General features: G+C 43.2%; 1 protein-coding gene across 2 annotated transcripts in view; it reads right to left on the bottom strand.

Annotated features, from left to right (window-relative positions):
• LOC149306680 (solute carrier family 23 member 2) overlaps positions 1-13,001 on the bottom strand; it is a 54,378-nt gene extending 41,377 nt beyond the window's left edge. Inside the window, exons 1-2 of one of the 2 annotated variants that reach the window (XM_089539149.1) lie at positions 12,828-13,001; positions 6,515-6,581 (exon numbers count right to left, since the gene is read on the bottom strand). The gene's annotated coding sequence lies outside the window, so the exon portion shown is untranslated. The remainder of the gene's footprint in view (positions 1-6,514; positions 6,582-12,827) is intronic. The other variant, XM_089539150.1, reaches the window with a different exon arrangement.
• Between the last annotated feature and the right edge of the window lie 7,834 nt (positions 13,002-20,835).

The raw sequence follows: 20,835 nt of genomic DNA, 5'->3' as shown, positions 1-20,835 counted from the left end.
TGTTTGAACCTTGACTTCTAAAGGCCAACTATCCAATCCAATAGTGCCACCTAGCTTCCATCTGCGCTTCTCCCTACGTTATATATCCACTAGACAAAATAAAGAACAAAGTGATCATTGGAGGTGAAGAATGTTCACCCTTGATTGATCATGGAAAGATCTATCCATATCCATTAACTTTTGGAAACAAAAGCACTTTGAAAACCTTGGTGCAAGAAGTTCTGCTGCTGGAGAGACAAATGAGTGCATCCAAACTAAAGAGACAAGGGTACGTTTTTCGGGCAAGTTTTTCAACACAGACGATATAAAACACGTTCGAATGGTTTCTTTTTTCTTTTTTAGGACATGCAAGAGATGGGAAGGATTTGGTTTTATTTTAATGGAGGGGTTATGGGCATTAGCCTCCCACCCAAGACTCACCATTCTTACCAAACAGACTGGACCAAACTTTCAATTATCTTAACTCTGAAACAGGGGAGGGGAGAGAAAGCGTCTCTATGGGTACGTGATGTTTTACTTACTTTCAAACGAGAGACACATTTAAAGTATCCAAGGATAATGAGCACCACACAAAACAGGCCAAAAACGTCAGGGAACAATCCGAACAAACACAGCCCTCCATTTGTTTACTTCTTGTCCAAAGCACGCCACTCGAGAATTTAACCCGTAGCGTAAACATATTTTAGTCATGTACGCAGACTTGCGTCCAACTTCCATTTTTTCGGGAAAAATACACCAAGACAACTAAGTGCTCACATCTTCCCAGATCAACATCTCAAAGAGAACTTAATTTGTTGTCGGTTCCATATTCCCTTGAGCATATAATTATACAGGGCCGGCGCCATAATGAATGCAAATTACATTTTAGGAGAATGGCATCGTGATGAAAGATTCTCATTCAGCCATTAGAAAAGCCAAAGGCACACAACCACTGGAGGCCCCTTATTCCTTTGCCCTGTTCCAACGCACAAAAGAATACCTGCCACCATAACTTTGAAGATACACACACATATATAAGATTTACAACTTGATTTATGACAGCATAGTAAGCAATACATAACGCCCACAAAGACATATTCTTCAGTCGCTGGAACTTGTCCAGCCAGGTTTCAGGCCACAACACAGACCTATGATTCTGAAATCAGAGAAAAGGAAGGTATCCCCATATTTATTCTACCTCATAGTAGGTTATAATTGTAAAATGTGGATAAATAATTACAGATAGTAAAACATGATAAAGTTTTATAATGAGAAAGCAACTCATACAAGGCAGAAGGCTCACTTAGGAGGCACTGAATTTTCAGTTCAGATTATCTTTTAGGTGCAAAAGTTGCTTCCTGTTTACACACCCTTGAACTCCATGCGCTATTTACACAGGTGCTTAGAAAGACTTTCTATACTATAAAGAGCACAACTCTGACCTGACCAGTCCTATCGATCCATTTTCAGGGTGCTTAACAAGAGAACAAAGCTGGTTAACAAAGTTGGCTGTGCACCCCATGGAGGATTCCCATCTCTTCCCGTTCGCCTTCCATTGCCTATTCATAGTCAAGTCTAAGACCTCCAGTGCTTCAAGTGTTAGGGTTGTGGTAGAGTTTTGTTGGATTTATTAATGATCACTTCCGCTAACTACTCAAGCAGTCCACTTCTAAACGCTCTTCTTAACCAAGATGGGAAAAGAGTTGAGTACTGAAGCAGTTGGCCTCATCTCTCCATGAATCCATTCCTTATCTTCAGGCTGAACAAGTTGAAACGTACCCTGGAAAAACAGCCACCAAAGCTATTAACACTCAACAGCATCTAAGTTGGATCGCACAGGTCTACCTGCATCTGAGGAAGCAGACCAAGTTACAAAAGCTTATGATAAAACATCTTTTCCACGGTTAGTCTCAAAGGTGCTACAAGATCACTTTGCTTACAGATCTACCCAGGTGTCTTTCCCTGCCAAGATGCCAGCTGCCAAACTCAGTGGAAAGGGGTATATGCCAGATTACTGGGTTTTAGCTCCCACTTGGCTCTTCCAGGGTGCTAGATTAGATGGACCTTTGCTCAGATTACGTGGGGCCCTTCTTATGTTTAAATGCAAGGTGGAGTACCATAGCAACCTGCTGGCTGGTCACTTCTGTGTGCAGAGGTGAAGCTAAAAGGAAAGCTCAGTTTAATGAAGGGCGGAGAGGGGAAACAAGCGTCTGCGTGGAATCTAGGAAATCTAGTGGGAATCAAGTGACAGATCTGAGGCAGAAAGCTTGAAAAAAGCACCGCAGGTTCCCCAGAATTTGGCAGATCCCCCCAAAGCCTATGTTAAACATCCTCTGCCGAGTCTGACCTGGCATCGCTCTTGCACAATGGTTGTCCATTTTTAGCCGTAGCTGAAGCAAGAGCTCCAAGCAGAACCCATTCATTATCTTTTGCCAAGGTCAAACATGGCTTTGGATGCAAGCATCTATAAGCTGCCTGGCTTTCTGCCTTAGGTTTTTCCCCCCTCGATGCCACAAATTATCAGAAGCAATGAAGGATGCATCCAGAATGATCTTGATCGGGAGGGAACCATGCAGCCCTGATTCTGTCCTGGGGGGGGGGGGGCTAAGAACAAACATCAGACCTTTTCAAACTGAGGCCAGAGCCACTGACCCATTGCAGAAAGATTATGCAAGCCCTCCACCCTTCAAGGAAGGACAGGCATCTTGCTTAACCAAAGCAAGACACACACAGACACACACATACCCCAAAAATGAAAAAAGAAATGTGCGACTTGTGTTTTCTTCTTATACAACTCAGATTTGAGACTGAGCGTCTCTTAGTCAAAATAGTCACGAAAGAGCTTGCATAACAGATCTCCCTTCATTTGATCAACTCCAGCAAGCTTGGCCTGCAACAAGGGCAGCCCTGAACTGCGAGATAAAAATAAGATAGCTGCCTCAAGCGGAGGATTTTGGCGACCGTCGAAGGTAAGTAATACAGGTGACACAGATCTGAGACACACACAATTCACTAGGAAGTCTTCCTGAGCAAATTACGCAGAAATAAACGTGATGCATGAGCTCCATCAGGCCCTTGCACAACACCTGTTCTTTTCACCGGGGCTTGTACACAGTTTATAAGTGCGTTATTGGTACTCATAAATACTGCCAGATTTACGCCTGTGCTTCCGAATACATTTACATTTGAAAGAGGAGAGCAGTGATGGGTGGAACGAAGTAAGAATGGAAGATCAGTATAAATCTCTCTCTGGCAGAATCCAGTAAGTGTAATTTATAGCTATCCCTTCCGGAGCCAAGCTGCTTTCTAAACCTATCCTCTCGCTGCTGATTTGAGTCTTATTCTACTACTGTTAAGAAGCTTGGCGCCATCATTCAGATTATTTTAATGAGAGGGTGACCCACTACCGCAAAGACCATTTCGTGAGTATAGCACCTGAGATCTAGCAGCATGGCCATACTAGAGATACAGTCATCCTTCCACATTTGACGTTTTGACTTTTGCGGGTTTGATTATTCACGGATTTGGTTAATTTGTTCTCGCTAGGAATCTCTAGGTCCTCCAACATGACTCTATGATCAAAGTCCACCAGAAGTCAGGTTGGAGGACCTGGACATTCCTAGCAAGAACACTTCTCTAGGAATTTGTTGGTCCTCTGGTGCAATTCTATGGTCAGCTTCTGGCAGATGTTGACCACAGAGTTGCGCTGGAGGACCTAGAGATTCCTAGAGAGGTGCCCTCTCAGGGAGAAAACATGTTTGTTTGTTTGTTTTTTAATTGCAGCTTTTCCACATTCACATTCAGTAGGTTATATCTTCTCATATATGATAATCATGTAATGGGCAAAAAAAGGCTAAATAGTGGGAGAAAGATATCAGATATTGTTAGAAACAGAGATCTGAGGAAAGACAACCTGAATACAAATATATTTTGAGTATCCATTAAGCATCTAATATGCCCACTTCCATGTGTTCCCTGTAAGACTGATGAGATTGCTCTCGGGTAAATCATACAGAAAGTTAATCAAATAACAAAACAAACTTAACAAACAGTCCTTGTATATAAAGCTAGACTGAAAGATCTTCAGCTCTTCCAAACAACAGATAGATAACTAAATACTCCCCAACAGATAAGCATGAATCATTTATACAAGGAGAGCCACAATTCAGTTCTTCTCATCAAAAGGCAGCCTTGGAGGTCTTCACACCAATAACCAGAGTGCAGCAGATGCATACAAGCCAGGCCAGGAACTGATTCATATTGGCATCTCAGAGACTTGAAGTTAAAACAAAACTAGACATTCTCCCATTGTTTAGTCACACCCCTTTCAAACAGGAGAAGAAACACACACATTTCAGACACTAAATCATGGTTTGTGTTAGTTTCTGACCACTACAGCCTGCCGCCACCTTTTACAAGAACAGCCTGGTCTCAAATGACAACCAAAGAACCTCATCACAGAAAGGAGACACATCCAGACCAAGCCTATCGCTGTGTAGTGCAAAAAGCAAATGGCTGCATGACCAGAATATGTTCCTAGATAGAATAAAGGCAAACCAATAGCTGCAAATCAGTAATTGCTACAGCAGTCACACAGTATGCATTCCTGTTCAGAAAAGGCATGAATTACAAAAAACAGAAAAGTTGATATAAAACAATTACTTATACAGTATTAGCTTTGTTTCCAGGGTAATTATACATATATCGTTTTGAATTAAAACCAAGCCCATCCTGCAGGAAAGGCTGACGTTTTTCTTTATTTTGCATTGTGTTTTTATACACTGTTATTCAACCTACACGTAGATTATAATAATAATAATAATAATAATATAAAGTTTTCAAATATACAGTAAGATATATGGAGCTACATTCCAATTTACAATGAAAACTATTTAAAGCTCATGAGTAGTGTATCAAAATGTAGTTCATGCCCATCTGATATAATGCTATACAAAGTGCTTGCCAGGAGGAAGATTTTAATCTGTATCCAATTTAATCCAGTTTAAAAGAGACCCACGCTCGCAAGATCACTTTGGGGCACTGGAACAGCAGATTATTTGGCTAACCGGAGCAAAGCCGGGGCTGAAGCCATTCCAAGTAGGTTTGGACCAATTAACTAGTTAACTTGCTGAGGAATCATCACGCTTCAGGTTTGAATCAAAGAATTTACATTGTTTTTATACGACGTCTTGAATGTACAAAAAGCATTTCAAAGCATCACTGGAGGATGTGTTCAGTGGTGTCTGCAATGCGGAAACCTACTTAAGAAGCCAAGGAACTTCATTTTGAGATGGCACATTTGAATTAACACAGCATTGTCAGTATTTGCATATTTCAAAAGGCACATGCCAATTTCAGTATTTGACTCACATCCAAATAGGCAAATTATAAGCATGTTATAGATCTCTGTAATTAAATTCAACCGATTCTGTAAACCCATCTTTTAGCTAGGCTGGGGAAAGGCTGCGGAAGATACTCAGAGAAAGGTGAAGTATAAATCTAATAAATAAAACATGGGCAAAAGATTAGCCAACTGACACATCCGACCACATTGTATTTGTCTGCAAATATGGGTATGTGGGACCCCAGTTATACAACCAGCTGCACAAGAGGCTTGAGCCTTGAGATCACAGTGGAGATCATCCACTCTGCAACTGTCAATTTCCACCAGATTCACTAAGTCAACAGAATGAGAGAGGATTGTCTGTGCGCTTGCAAAACGATGGGCTGGACTAGGGACCACACTTATGCAACCTCTGGGAAAGCCAAAGGCCTGGGAAATTATTATTTAAGACACCATAATGGCCCAACAATAAGTCAGGATAAACTAGGAACTGAAACTGAAGCAAAGACGCAAAAGTCCAAACTAGAAACGTCAGATCCATTTGTGTTGCCATGTTAACATACTAGGGGAATTTTTAACCTAACAAGCCTCTATTGATCGATTGGGTAAACTGAGCAATGTCAGAATAATCTGCGGCTAGATGAACTTTACTGCTGTAAATGTCCTTGCAACTTTGCAGTTTCAGCACAAAATCACTGGACTGGGTTTTTATAAATATTTTACCAAAATTGGAGAGATTTTCTGACCCAGACATGGGCCTGGTACAGAACGCCCAAAAAGGACGGTCTGCCGGCGCCCTGGTTTGCTCCGAAAGGAAGCTGCAGCAGACAAACCGTGCGGCTTCCTCGCAGAGCAAAAAGAACCTGCAAAAAGCGGGTTCTTTTTGCGGCGCCATAATGACGCTCCAGTGCACCAATGGCGCACTCGTGACATCATTATGATGCCACAATGTGCAGTCGCTAGGCGTCCGTCGCATCAAAACGGTGGCGCCCACCTGTACAGGGCACCGCCATTTTGATGTATGGAAGACGTGCTAGGGTTGCAGAGCATCTGTAAGCGATGCCCCAAGGCAACCCTAGCATGTCATCAAGATGTGCCACAAGGCCTGTCTGTACCCAGCCATGGTTGCATTGCAACCATGTCCCATCCTGGCTTTGAAGGCTGTGTCCAACATTTTTATCTTATTCCTACCTTTCACTGCATCATGATGGATATTCCCATATTTAGGCTGATTGTGAGTATTGTCTTCCCACAGATTCTGAGGAGAAGAAAAAGTATATATCAACTTGGTGAGCATTTGTTTTTCCATCACAGATTCTTTATTAGGCACTATCAATCCTTGCCCAAACGCATTCAAAGAGAAGAGTGGTTTTGGCTGAAAACAACATGCCGAAGACCTTACAATGGCTTGTGATGCTCCTGGGATTCAGTTTAAATGAAGTTACAACTGGGCATTATTAGGCAAAAGGAAAGAACAAATTGGGACAAGAGGCTCTGAGTATTTGGTACTAAACTCTGGTAAATACTGTCATCCTTCAATAGCCATTAAAGAGCGCATACGAAGGTGAGCACTCATTGCTGTCATTAAGGTAGTACCTCTATATTCTTTTGAGTTAGAGTTGAAAAGACAAATCCAAGCATCACCCTTCCTTGCCTTTTTTCTTGGGAAATCCCTTTGTTTATATATGGTTAAACCAAATGCCACTGTTGATTGCAAAATATACTGTCTCAATAAGAAGAAACAAAATGTTTCTTCAACAGCTACGAAACTGAGTTTGTTTTAAGGATTATTGGAAGTCATAGAATCATAGAGTTGGAAAAGACCGCAAGGGCCCTGATCCAGTCCAACCCCATTCTGCCATGCAGGAAATCACAATCAAAGCATCCCCATTGACAGATGGCCATCCAGCCTCTGTTTGAAGACCTCTAAGGAAGGAGACTCCACTACACTTTGAGGGAGTTTGTTCCACTGTTGAACAGCCCTTACTCTCAGGAAGTTCTTCCTAACGTTGAAGTGGAATCTCTTTTCTGCAGCTTGCATACATTGCTTCATCTTCCTGCCCACTATGGCCTGAATCCTACAGTTAATCCTGACTGGAGTAGACCTATTAAATCAATAGGATTTACCCATGTGTTACTTCAAGGCTCAATTGGTCTACTATAATTGGAATTAACCAGCTAGATTAATAATAATAATAATAATAATTTATTTATACCCCGCTCTCCAGCCAAGGCCATTAAGGCCAAGGCTAGTCATTGCCAGACCTAACAAGGCCAAAATCCTTTCTTTCTTTCTTTGCACATTGTGTATTGCTGGAAAGGATCATTCAGAAAAATGAGTCTAAAGCAACACTGTCAACAAACAAACTAGTTGGGCTTCAAGGTGCAGCAGGACATGACCCACCAAGTGTCCAATGAGCCTTGGTTAATTCCCAAGGACTAGTTAGCTGCTTCAACTCTACTGATATTTGCTCTGCTGCCTCTAAATACCTTCAAGGCACTAGATCCCACCTGATCTTGGAAGCTAAGCAGGGTCAACCCTGGTTAGTACCTGGATGAGAGACTGCCAACCAGGACTGGGGAGTAGGAGTAAGGAGTAAAGGATTAAGAGGTTTTGGAGTAGGGATAAGGAGTAGCAAAATATATTATATGGTATATACAAACACCAAAAAACAGTTTTATTACATTGCACTGGGGAAGGGACTGGGAGGCAAAGAGAGACACTTACACACACACACCAGCCTTGCAAAACAATCAGGGCTTTCTCCCAGGGTTGGGGAGTAAGAACAAGGAGTAAGGAGTAAGAGGTTTTTACAGGAGTAGGAGTAACATTAAGAAAAAATATCTTACTCAGGAGTAGGACAAGGAGTAACCCCAAAATCACTACTACTCCCCAGCCCTGCGGCCAACAAATACTATAGTATGTAGTATGTAGCATATAAAGAGATCTTGTGGCACACTTGAGTGTTCCTCCCCTTCTTCTATCCTCCGCCTTGCGTAGTATTATTGTGGGTCCTCATAAGTCGAGGTCAGCTTGAAGCCAGCTCACAACAACAACTAAAACTCTTTTGACCAGAGAAGATCTGGCTCCCTTGGAAGAGGATGCAATTGTTTCTGACAAGGGAAGGAATTACTGCAGTCATCCCAGGCAAATTCAAGCCCAGATTATTGTTTCAGCCTTTGCTTTTCTGGAGGGGGCTCAGCATTTAGCAAAGATAGAACAAAAAAACCTGCTCAAGAACTGCCAGGCGAGAATACTACAGCAATGAAATAGCCATTCTGGAACATGAGAGCACAGGTTAGCCCTGCACTGAAAGACCTGTATATCAATGCATTTAAGGAACCTCAATTGCTATCCTTTAAAAAGCAGTTTAAAGAAGAGAGTAGGAATGTTTACTACAGACTTGCCTACTCTGCTTTACATTAGCCTCAGGATTTTGTTCCTATCAAAAGACCTTGCGTAGAGTCTCCTTATATCCTCTGTATCAGTTACTTGCCTCACTATGATGCCATAAGCAAAAGAAAGCCTTAGGAGCAGATCAAGGCTGTGTTAAGCGCTTATCTTTGAAGAGCAGGGAATTACTATGTGAGTTGCAAAACGAAAAGATAACAAATGAACATATGCATTCCTGTCTGTGTGTATATTGCCTCTTAGGAGCAATTGTTTCAATGAAGCGACACCAACAGAACTGTATCTATATCATTCAGTTTTTAGGAATTACATTCAAGCCGAGACTTTAATTATGCCAATTTCTGAATGAGATCCAATTTAGTTCCTTCTCCTCCGATAAGATTATTTAAGTGTACAGGAAATACATGCTGGGATGAGGGAAAGAAAAACAGCATTAATTTCACGTCAGCCTCGTGATAAAAGCACCGGACAGAGAAAGGCATCCATGACTGTGAGCGAAATAATCTCAATTCTTCAATTGATTTACAAGCTTTACATGCCTGTCCCCCATTTTGTTTCAAAGAAAAATGGATGCACAAGTGAACCAGAGGCGTCACACCCACCAAAGGCTCTCCTGTGTGTAGGGACACATTTTGTGTTTCCCAACACACTAACCCATTTCAATACCCTTACCCTTGTCAATGGCCAACTTGGAAGTCAAAATCCTGCTGTTGTTAAACTAGATTTTTAGTCCTGTATCAGCCAAGGAACGGCCCAAATGCTACTAACAGACAAACAACGTGGGAGCAAAGGACATTGATCAGAGGCTATCAAGACATGTATCAGACGGTCAAGGTAACATACATATATATGCTCAGAGAAACTGGAGGGTGGATCACAGGAGGGGAATGCATCCATGAGTTGATGTTAAAATGATCAGTTTTGGTTTTTTCAAAGGAGATGCCAGTTTTAGCTCATTATTAAAATACAGGGACACTGAGTTAACGTTAATAATGAACGGCATAGACCCAAAGTGCTTGTGGGTGTAAGACATGAGTGGCTAAAAGTAGAAAGCTAGAATTATACATCGCGGGGAGGGAAGTCAGAAGAAAGGCGAGCGAGCGAAGGATCTGCTTATCTCAGAAAATATTGTCGGAAAGGATATGACACGCCATGAGAGGGAAATATATCTCTATTTATATCTCTCCGTGGGTCTGGAGGCTGCCCTGATCATGGCACCGGGAGCAGAGGAGGGAATGGCATCTGATCCGTGGGAAGAGGAGAAGAAAAGGCAACCGGAGGGAAGGAGGGTATTCCCATGTACGGAAACCACTCACCCCAAGACACACCGGGAAGAAGAAGATCCGGAGAGGGGTGTGACAGCTGGGCAAGAGAAGCACCTGCAGCACTGCACCTGACGGTCCATAAAGCCCACCCAAAGGACAGTAAAAATGCCCCCCTCAATTTATGTTGTATTTGGAAGAAGGGAGTGTGCAAAGGACACAAAGCAAAGGAAGCACACCATTTGACCCAGGGCAGCAGGGAGGAAGCAAGAGACCTACATTCAAAAAGGAGGAGAGAAAATGATACATACTCCCCAAAAAGGCAAGAAAAGATGAGGGGAGGGAATGGAGGACAGAGGGGGACTCCTGGAAGCAGAGAGCAGCAAAGGAGCTGTTTTGCCCCTCCGTACACAGAGACACCCCTAAGTATTTGGGAGTAAGTGGGGTCATTGCAGATAGATAGATAGATAGATAGATAGATAGATAGATAGATAGATGATAGAGAGAGAGAGGTGGTTCTGGGAAGTGGGGAGGCCAAGATATGGAGAGGGGGAAATCATGAGATAGATAGATAGATAGATAGATAGATAGATAGATAGATAGATGACAGAGAGAGAGAGAGAGAGAGAGATGGTTCTGGGAAGGGGGAGGCTAAGATATGGAGGGGAAATCAGATAGATAGATAGATAGATAGATAGATAGATAGATAGATAGAGGTGGTTCTGGGAAGTGGGGAGGCCAAGATATGGAGAGGGGGAAATCATGAGATAGATAGATAGATAGATAGATAGATAGATAGATAGATGACAGAGAGAGAGGGGGGTGGTTCTGGGAAGGGGGGAGGCTAAGATATGGAGAGGGGGAAATCAGATAGATAGATAGATAGATAGATAGATAGATAGGAGAGGGGGAGAAATTATGATGGGAAGAGGGAGGAAGGCTAAAATAGGGAGAGGAGGAATGATGGATGAGAGAGAGAGAGAGAGAGTAGATAGACAGACAGACTTGATTGAAGGATGGTTCTGAGAATAGGGAAGAAGGGTAAAATATGGAGAGAGGGGAAATGAGGATAGATAGATGAGAGAGAGAGATGATAAATAGATAGATAGACAGACAGACAGATGGGTAGACAGCTATTGGCAGGTGATTGATAGATGGGTGGGTGGATAGATATATAGATATTGACAGATGATAGAGATGATGCTAGGAATAGGAAGGAAGGTTAAAACATGGAGAGGGGGAAATGAGGATAGATAGATGAGAGAGAAAGATATTGACAGATGATAGATAGTCAGACAGATAGATACAGATGGATAGACAGACAAACAGATGATGCTGGGAAGAGAGAGAAAGGCTAAGACATGGAAGAGGAGAGAAATAAGTGTATTAGGCCCTCTCTTTCCCTTTGGCAGGATGGATGGAGTTAGGCTCCAAGGCTGCTGCTGCTGCTGCTGCTGGTGGTCTTTCCCTCCTGAGCCCCCTTTTCCTCCCTTCTCCCCATGATCTTCTATAAGGAAAGAGACTGATACAGCCCCTTTTTGGAAACCTGGGGGGGGGGGGGTTCTTCCTTTTTGCTTACAAAGATATAGGGCTGTTGGGGGGGAGGAGGAGAGGATGCTGGAGGGATGGAAAGGGAGGCTTCTCAGGAGATTATGTAAGTGTTGTGTGTGTGTTAGTCTGTGGAATCAGTCCGTAGAGAGACCTTGCAGCACCTTTGAGGCAGCAGCAGCTTTTGTAAGGCTTCAGTCGGCTGTATGGCGAGGGTCCTCCTCCTCCTCCTCCTCCTCCTCCTCAGTCATGGCTGACCCTTTTCCACCTGGCCCAGAGGACACTCACCTGGCGGGGGTCCTCTCCCCCCACCAGAAGGCTATATATATATATATACACACACACACACACACACACACACACACACACACACCATCTGGAGTCCCTATATTGGGAGAAGGGTGGGATATAATAATAATAATAATAATAATAATAATAATAATAAATATTGCTGTTGTTGTTGTTGTGGATCTTGACCCATGGCAAACCTGTCAAAGACTCTCTATGCTCCACTGCGCTGCTCAGGTCCTGCAAATTCATACCCAAGACATAGACACACACACTTACATATATATATATATATATATATACACACACACACATACACATACACACACACATATATATACATGTATATATACACATAAACACACACACATATATATGTATATATTTGTATTCATATTACACAAACATATGTATATATTTTATATATGTACACACACAGAGATATAAATATGTACATATCATACATTTATATATATACAGATATATTTATATAAATATGTATACATTTGCATATATATATATATATATATACAGAAACACACATATATATTTGCATATATATAGAGAGATAAATATGTATATATTTGATACACACACAGATACATATGTATACACAGAGAGAGATAAATATGTATATGTATGTATATATATATATATATATATATATATATAATATCAGGCTGAGTCCTTCCTGAATCTTCGTTCGTTCGTTCGTTCGAGAGAGACACACACATATATATATAGATAGGTATATATTTGTATATGTGTACACACATCTATCTATCTCCACAGAGCCCCAGAGCTAGGTCTAAGCCAAGCCCTGCTGCCTGATGGCTGCGGGGGGGCCAGGCGCCCTTCCTGGCTTGCTTCTTTCCAGGTGCGGAGCTGCTGCAGAGGGGCAGCCAAGGCTCCCGAGGGGAGAGGAGGACCCTCCATGCCCCGCTATTCCCGCTAAGGTCCTTCAGATCCTCATCCTTAGGATCCTCCTCCTCACCTGCAGCCATGGCTAGGAACCAAGAGGGGAAATGGCGGCGGCGGCGGCGGAGGGCCTTCTTCCGTCGGGCGCTTCGGCCTCGTGCTCCGTGGCGGCGGCGGCAGCGTCTGAGGCGGAGAAGGCTGCAGCCCGGGCGACCAGGAGCCCCGGCCGCGGCATGGAGGAGGAGGAGGAGGAGGAAGGCAGGCCCAGGAGGAGGAGGAGGAGGAGGAGGCAGGGCCGCCCCTCCTCACAAGATGGCCGCCGCCGCCGCCGCCGCTGAGGGAGGCGCCATGACAGAGCCCCCTCCTCACTCGGCCCTCCTCAGGCCCTCAGCAGCATCCATTCCTCCTCCCTTTGGACTCTTCATTCATTAATGCACTTTGGCACCGCTTCAGCCGCCCTGGCTCAATGCTAGGGAATCCTGGGAAATGTAGTCCTCTCACACATTTCTCCTTCTCTCTCTCTCTCTGGTGCGAACTGCAAATCCCAGGATTCCATAGAGGAGGAGGAGGAGGGTATCACTATCCATAGGCTGGAGAATGGAATAGAATCACAGAACTGCTACTTTTTCAGTGACTGTGGCTGCATCCACACTGCAGAAATAATCCAGTTTGGCACCACTTTAAATGCCATGGCTCAGTGCTATCTATGGAATTCTGGAAACTGTAGTTTTGTGAGTGAGACATTAGGCTTCCCTGACAACAAGCTCTGGTGCCACAACAAACTACAAATCCCATGGCACTGAAAGTGATTGAAACTGGATTATTTCTGCAGTGTGGATGCAGCCACGCATTCTGCTCTTGAGCTCCAAACTCTGATTTTCACAGAACTGCTACTTTTTCAGTGACTGTGATTCATTCTGCTACTGAGCTCCAACATAGTGTACAGATCACAGAAATCACAGTTTTGAATCACAGGTATTTTAAAATCACAGTAACAGTTTTCACTGATATCTGTAAATCACAGTTATTCCATTCTCTGTAGGCTACAAACACAGGCCCTAGTTTAGCCGCAGTTACGAAAGGTCGCCCAAAAAGGGGTGGGGTTGCTTATATATATATATATATATATATATACACACATGGAGGGGAGAAAAGAAAAGAAAACAGGTACAAAGTCGATTTAAGGGAGTGTGTGGCTATGTGGACCTTTAGAGGCCTGGCTCAGTGCTGGGGATTCTGGGAACTGGAGTTCTGTGTGAGACACTTTGGTCCCAAACAGGCTGCAGAAATGATAATCCAGTTTGAAACCGCTTTAACTGCCCAGGGGATTCTGGGAACTTGTCCAGTGAGACCTTGAGCCTCTTCTGCCAGAGAGAGCTCAGGCACCACAATAGAACTACAACTCCCAGGATTCCCTAGCCCTGAGCCAGGGCAGTTAAAGCGGCCTCAAACTGGGCTGTTATTATTGTTCTGCAGTGTGTGTTTGGGCCCTTTGTTGCTGTTTGTGTTTTGAAACACCTTCCAGCAAAACCCTCCTTTCACTCCTCCTCTTCCTTCCTTCAAAGGTTGCCTGATATTCATATTTAGTGCACCAAAGGATCTTATGGCACAGGCACCTTTGAGACTCACTGGAAGGAAGAAGTTGGCAGCAGGAGCTTTCCTTGACTTGAACCAACTTCCTCAGATGCATCTTCGCTTAGCTATTTATAGTCAAACTTTCTCAGCTTCAGAAAAGGCAATGGGAACAAACCCTGCCAAAAACAACCCCATCCTAGGTTGGCCTTAGGGTCGCCATAAGCCGGAAAGGACTTGAAAGCACACAACACACAGAGGGCTGTGTCAGAGTCGCCAGTGTGGATCTGCCATAGCAGGATAAATACCTCCTGAAACGCAGGGAGTCACTCTCAGTTCAGTATGTAGTTGCTGTTCAGCTCCTTCAGAAAAGAGAGAAAAGGACTGGATTTCTCGCAGCCTGAGAAAAAATACAAGGAGCCTGGAGAACACAGAGAATGATAACTTGATATGTACATGTGTTTACAGGACATGCGGCACAGAAGGACGCAAAGCCTCGTGTGATGACCCACCCCAAACATCCCCATGGCCAGGCCTTTGGACATAGAAGTTGTGAAGGAGCAGCCTTGCCAGATTCAGCAGAACAGCATAGGCCTCTCCATCCGAAGCCTTGTGCTCAGCCACAAAGATTGCGGGTGACCTTTTGGACCAGTTAGAATGTTTCGGGCTACATTTCTTCACTGCTTTATCATGACAGTTCCCCCTCTCCCCACATCTGTGGGGCAGAGTTTATATCACCCAGAGCTATGGGATGAATAGTACTGACGATGGCAAGATTTGTTGTGTGTGTGTCTTTAGGTTGTTTCTGGCTTATGAGGGTCCTCAAGTGAACGCATTGCAAGGCTTACTTGGCAAGATTGGTTGAGAGGGGATTGTCACCATGGCCCTCTTCTGAGGCTGAGAGATTGTGACTTGCCTAAGAACGCACAGTGAGTTTTTGTGAGCAAACAGGGACCTGAACCTTGGTCTCCAAAGTCATAGTCCAACACTCAAAGCACTACCCCATGCTGGTTCTCCATACACTACAAGATACTTGCCTAAATACTCCGAGGTCACTAGATCCTGCCTTATCTTGGAAGCTAAGCAGGGTCAGGCTTTCTTAGTACTTGGAAAAGGGACTGCCAAGGAATACTCATGCTGCAGGCTATATTCAGAGTAAGGCAACTGGCAAACTGTCTTGACTACTCCTTGCCTAAAGCAGTGTATGAAATTCATGGACTTACCATCAGTTGACAAGTGACTTGAAGGCACATACAGTACTTTTATCGGCCATAAAAGCAAGAAGGTAGTCCACTTTCTGCTGAGATCCAAAGATCAGCTTTAGACACACATCAGGGCCTGTGCCTTTGGGCACTTTGAATAGTAGATGCCATGCTCTGTCTTATCACTGCCTTTGGATGTTGACTGAGATTTGAATTATCGGGTCGCATGATACAAGGGATCGGAGAGTCTGCTGTTGGGGAAATCCAGAACAGTTAGGTTCATAATTCTCTGTATGATTAGAAGTTTTTAAAAGTGACTCAGAAGCTGGAAAGTGGGAGAAGTGTTCATTTGAAGACTCTTTTGACTCTCCAGGCTGGATCTAATCCTGGATCTTTCATTTCCAGTCCAGGAAGGATAGATAGCCAAACACAGTTCAACAAAGTTGTTGAGAAGCTGGAGCGTGTCCAGACAACCGAAATGGTGATGGGGCCTGGAAACCACTGAACCCTATGAGGAGTGACTTAAGGAGCTGGGTATGTTTAGACTGGAGAAGAAACAGTTAAGAGGGGACATGATAGTCATATTTAAATATTTGAAAGGTGTCATATTAAAAATGGAGCAAGCTTGTTTTCTGCTGCTCCAGAGAACAGGACATGGAGCAATGTTGCCCAAGCTGCAGGAAAAGAGATCCCACCTAGAGATTAGGAAGACCTTCCTGACAGTAAGAACTGTTCAGCAGTGGAAGATGCTGCCTCTGAGGGGGATAAGAGTCTCCTTCTTTGGAGGTTGTTAAACAGGGGCTGGATAGCCATCGGTCAAGGCTCTTGGATTGTGTATTCCTGCATGGCAGAATGGGTTTGGAATGGACCTTGGGGTCTCTTCCAACTCTAGGATTCTACCAGAGAGGTCAGTTGCTGTGGGGCTGGTTTATTCAAAGCTACAATACAGTTAAGGCACATTTCAACAGATTACTATTTTTGCATTACCTGTTTGCAATCTACACAACCTGGCTGTTTGCTTCTATTTAAACAACCACAGGGGCTGGAGGTGCTTTGTTTTCCATTGCTCAGGAGCTCTCCCCTGCCGGCACCTCCGCGTTCTTTTATGGGAAATGTTATTTTGAACACCCACACCACGCGTTTATGCAAATACCACCTCTCACATGCCATGTACAGTTCATTGGTAAGATTAATGTGTGGGTAGCCTTATGCCAGAGTGAACTTGCAGCAATGACAGAATTACTACTACTGGACTGAAAGCTGGTGCAATTACTTAGTGAAAAAGGTGCCAGGAAAATGCACTGCTTACCATTTCCCACAACATTTTCAAAACCTTCTGGCTCACATTTTGCCACATTAGTCTGAACCAATGTATTGCTCAAATCAGGCCCATTGATGTTTCTGTGCTATTGTTGCTTTTTAGAGTATACTTTTGGTTTTCTTTGCATTCCTTTTCGAATTATGGCATATGAGGAAAGAAAAAAGTTAGATGTTTTTGTAAAGTCCTGTTTCCATACTTTATAACCATCTGCAACACTTACATCTCTTTCAGTCCACCATCTTCATCCAAAATGAATTCATATGGTCTTTTGTTTAAGAAAACATTTTAAAAACTATAATAAAAAATTAAGTCTTTGAAATATTGCAGTTTTGTCTAAAATGTTACTCTGGGGTAGTTGTCAAATGGCTTTTTCAAGCCCCCTCAAAATAGTTTAGCTGCTTCCATAGGGAGGAAGAATGAGACCATATTGCTAGGGATAAATCAGAATGTAGCTGGATTTATGGACAGAAAGAAACAGATGTTTCTCCCCGCTATAAATACAAGCAAAACAGAAATACTGGATTAGATAAGTGGGCATAATGATAGGTCTCTTTCAGGGAGTGTTGTGTCTCCATACGTGATTAATTCCTCGCAAATGATACTTCTCTATCTGCACATGTTGACTTGGCTGTAAATGCCGCCGATTTCGGCAGAGTGCTGACGATTGCGTAACCAGAGAAGTACAATTAAAGTTACAAAACCACATCTAGGTTTCTTTCTAAACATCATGGACATCATGATGGAGCAAGTTGGGCTCTGTTAGCATTTGTACAAAACAGCTGCCACATCAATTTGACTTTCCAGCAACTTCTCCGTTTTATGTGACTGTAAGATATCAGCGTTTCTAAGGAAATCTTTGCCATCCAACAAGTCCAATTAACGTCTCTGTGTGGATGTGTTTGTGTCTCAGCCAACCAGCCCCAGCCCCAGGTAGCGTACCCTTCAACATTTCATGGATCAAATGGGACAGATGTGGCCCTGTGACATCAGAGCGTGGTCAAGATGGCAAACGTCATTAAAGAGGAAGAACAAACAAGGTAGGAGAGGCTGCAGCAGTTTGCTTTTGCCTGAGCCTCCTGGGAAGGGCAAGAGTCTGCCCCATCTTCCTCTCTCCTGATGCTAACTTAAATAAGAGCAAATTACTGTTGCATTTCCGGCTCATGTTCCAGCAACTGAGGTGAGGACAAAGGGAGGAATTGGAGGGAGAAGAGAGACACTAGAGGAGAAGAAGAAAGACTAGAAGAGGGAAACTAGAGAGTCAGTGTGGTGTAGTGGTTTGAGCATTGGACTATCGCTCTGGAGACATTTTAAAGGCACCTGAAAAGTGAGATGACAGAGGATCAATCCTGATACTCTCTCAAAATGAAAGGCAATAGCAAACCTCCTCTGCATAAATCTTGCCAAGAAAATCATAGGAAAAGGTCACAGAGGTAGATCCCAGGTGAGGCAGAGACATTGCTTTAGCATAACAAGAGACTGGGAACTTGTGCTTGAATTCCTTGTCCCTTAGTCTATGGTATTTCCTTTCCTGCCCTGAAAGCTTTTCTGCTCTTTGAACTTCTGTCCATGGTATCTTCTCCCCCACCCATCCCAAGAATTGGCAGAACCTGCTCCAGGCCACATCCTTGCTAAGCGCCAGCAGCCAAATTCAGTGCAAATGTCACTCTTCCTTCTCAGGGTGTCCCTAAGGCTGCATTTCTAACATGCCTCTTTAGTAAAGAAAGTTTATGAAAAGCAGTGGGTTTTTGCTCCACATTAAGATGTTTTCCAGTCTTTGCGGGATGGTCTGCAGTTCCTCCCAGTTAGGACTGAACAGATATGCTCAGTGTCCTCAATGACGGAAGTTATGAGAAGCAACAGCCCCCCCCCCCCCCCCGAAATATAATTACCTTTGAAACAACTGAGTCCCATTAAAGCAAAATGATGTGATGAAAAGACACTAAATTAAAGTGTACCCTAAAACTTGAACTTTGTATGTCCTGAAAAGGCTGTTGGTCGCTCTGATGAACTCTTTCTGCAGCATGACAAAAAGGCATTATATATATGCCACACACACACACACACACACACACATATATATATAGAGAGAGAGCTCTTTCCCAGGTTGACCAGACATCCTCCTTTTCCAAGACATGCTCTACATTTCAGCCTTCTGGCCAGAAGGAATTCCAAAATGCCCTTCATTTTGAGCACGACTAAGTAGCACGAATTTATATTTATATGAGACCTTTGTTTTTTCCCCCCTGTAATGTCCTACAGTCTTTTCTTGAATGTCCTACATTTTGCAACCCTTTGTCCTCCTTTGTGGTGAGGACATCTGGTCACCTTGAGCTGGTTCCAAGCAACTCGATTATCGCATTGAGTTTGGTGAGTCATGAGCTGTCTAGGCCTGCAGTTGCCTAGACTGTTTGCCCTTTGCTTCTCTACTGATATTTTAAAAAACCATAAATTGTAATGCCATGGCTGCAGGGGGTCAGGGTTGTGATACTGTGGACAGTGCCAGCAATATAAATTCACAGAAGGAACTTTTTCTTTTTTGGACAAGCATTTGCATAACATTTCACATTCCAACATTTCACAGATTCAAACCAGGAGACATGTGGCCCTGCAACCTCAGAGTGTGGTGAAGATGCCAAAAGGGGTTAATGGGGAGAGGCTGCAGCAGCTTGCCTAAATCTCCTGGGAAGGTGCAAGATTCCTGTCCCTTCTCCCCTCGGCCGAGATAATTCAGTGCAAACTACTTTTGATCTCAAGGAGGAGAGAGAAACTGGGACATTTTTAAAGCAGTGGAAATAGTGGGATGATAGGATTATTGGGAAGTGTCCCTGCCAAATCGGACATTTCTGTTTAGTCATTATTTCTGGTTTAAATGGCAAGAGAGAAGGTAGTCTGACATCCAGTTTACCATAGAAATCATTTCAAAAAAAGCAAGCGTGAAAACTAGAAAGGCCAGTGCTAGTTGGGATGAAAATGATTAAGAATCTGTATTGCCATTTTCAAGCATTTGAAAACCTGACATCAAATCAGGAGAGCAAAGGCATTCCTCTTGGCAGGTGAAGCCTATACCAGATTGGCACAACCCTGCAAAGTAGACAACCATTGTATCTTCTAACTTGATTCAGTCCAAGTCAGACCTTACAGATGTCCTTTGAGGTTTCTTGACACAAGATGCTAATCCTTGCGCTCTCAGTTCCAAGGAGTCCCAAACCAAAAGCAACCCTCAGATTCCAGGAACAATCACCACAGCAAAGTTGTCCTTTAGCATCATCAAAATTAGCTTTGACCTAGGACAAAACCCTCCGAATGAAAGATTCCCAAGAGACCTGGTTATGAACAGGTCTTGCAAACTCAGGGCTGCCATGGACTCAATCTACCTGCCTTGTGGAGCTCTTCTTTTCCTATGGCTTTGTACTTTTCCAAGCATTATCATCTTTTCTAATGAGTCATGCTGTCTTGTGATCCACCCAAAGTACAATGATAGCCTCAGGTTAGTCATTTTGAAGGCAAGTGAGAGTTAAGGCTTGATCTGCTCCTGGATCCCTTTGTCTTTTGGCAGTCCTTGGTATCTGTAGAATTTCCCTCCAGCCAAGTTTCAAAGGAGTTGCTTTTTTGCTATCAGCTTTCTTCACTATCCAGCTTTCACATCCATATCAAGAAATCAGAAATACCACAACAAGGTGCTGGTTTAAAATTAATGCTCTCTATGAAGCAAAGAAACCGAGTAATAAGGAGGTAGATTTATTTAAGATGATGAAAGTAAAATAATGTTTAAAAATGGTAGAGGTAAGCCTCTAGAAGTGTGAAAAGATGGTGATTCATTAAAGCTATTTTGTATTACCCAAACCTTCCTATGCGCAGGGTTTTTAATTGTTTTAAATTATTTTAACTGGTTTTAATCTCTCCTTTTAATGTGTTCAGTTGTTTAGTATGTTCATAGCTTTGAAAATAATTTACATCGTTTTCATTGTTTTAAAAAATAGGAATGGTTT

This window comes from Sceloporus occidentalis, unplaced genomic scaffold (genome assembly GCF_023333645.1).
Source record: "Sceloporus occidentalis isolate IW3139 unplaced genomic scaffold, rSceOcc1.0.p SCAF_9, whole genome shotgun sequence".
In the NCBI taxonomy this organism is placed as follows: domain Eukaryota; kingdom Metazoa; phylum Chordata; class Lepidosauria; order Squamata; family Phrynosomatidae; genus Sceloporus; species Sceloporus occidentalis.
The sequence above is the reverse complement of the archived record's forward strand: the minus strand, read 5'-3'. Positions and strand labels throughout refer to the sequence as shown.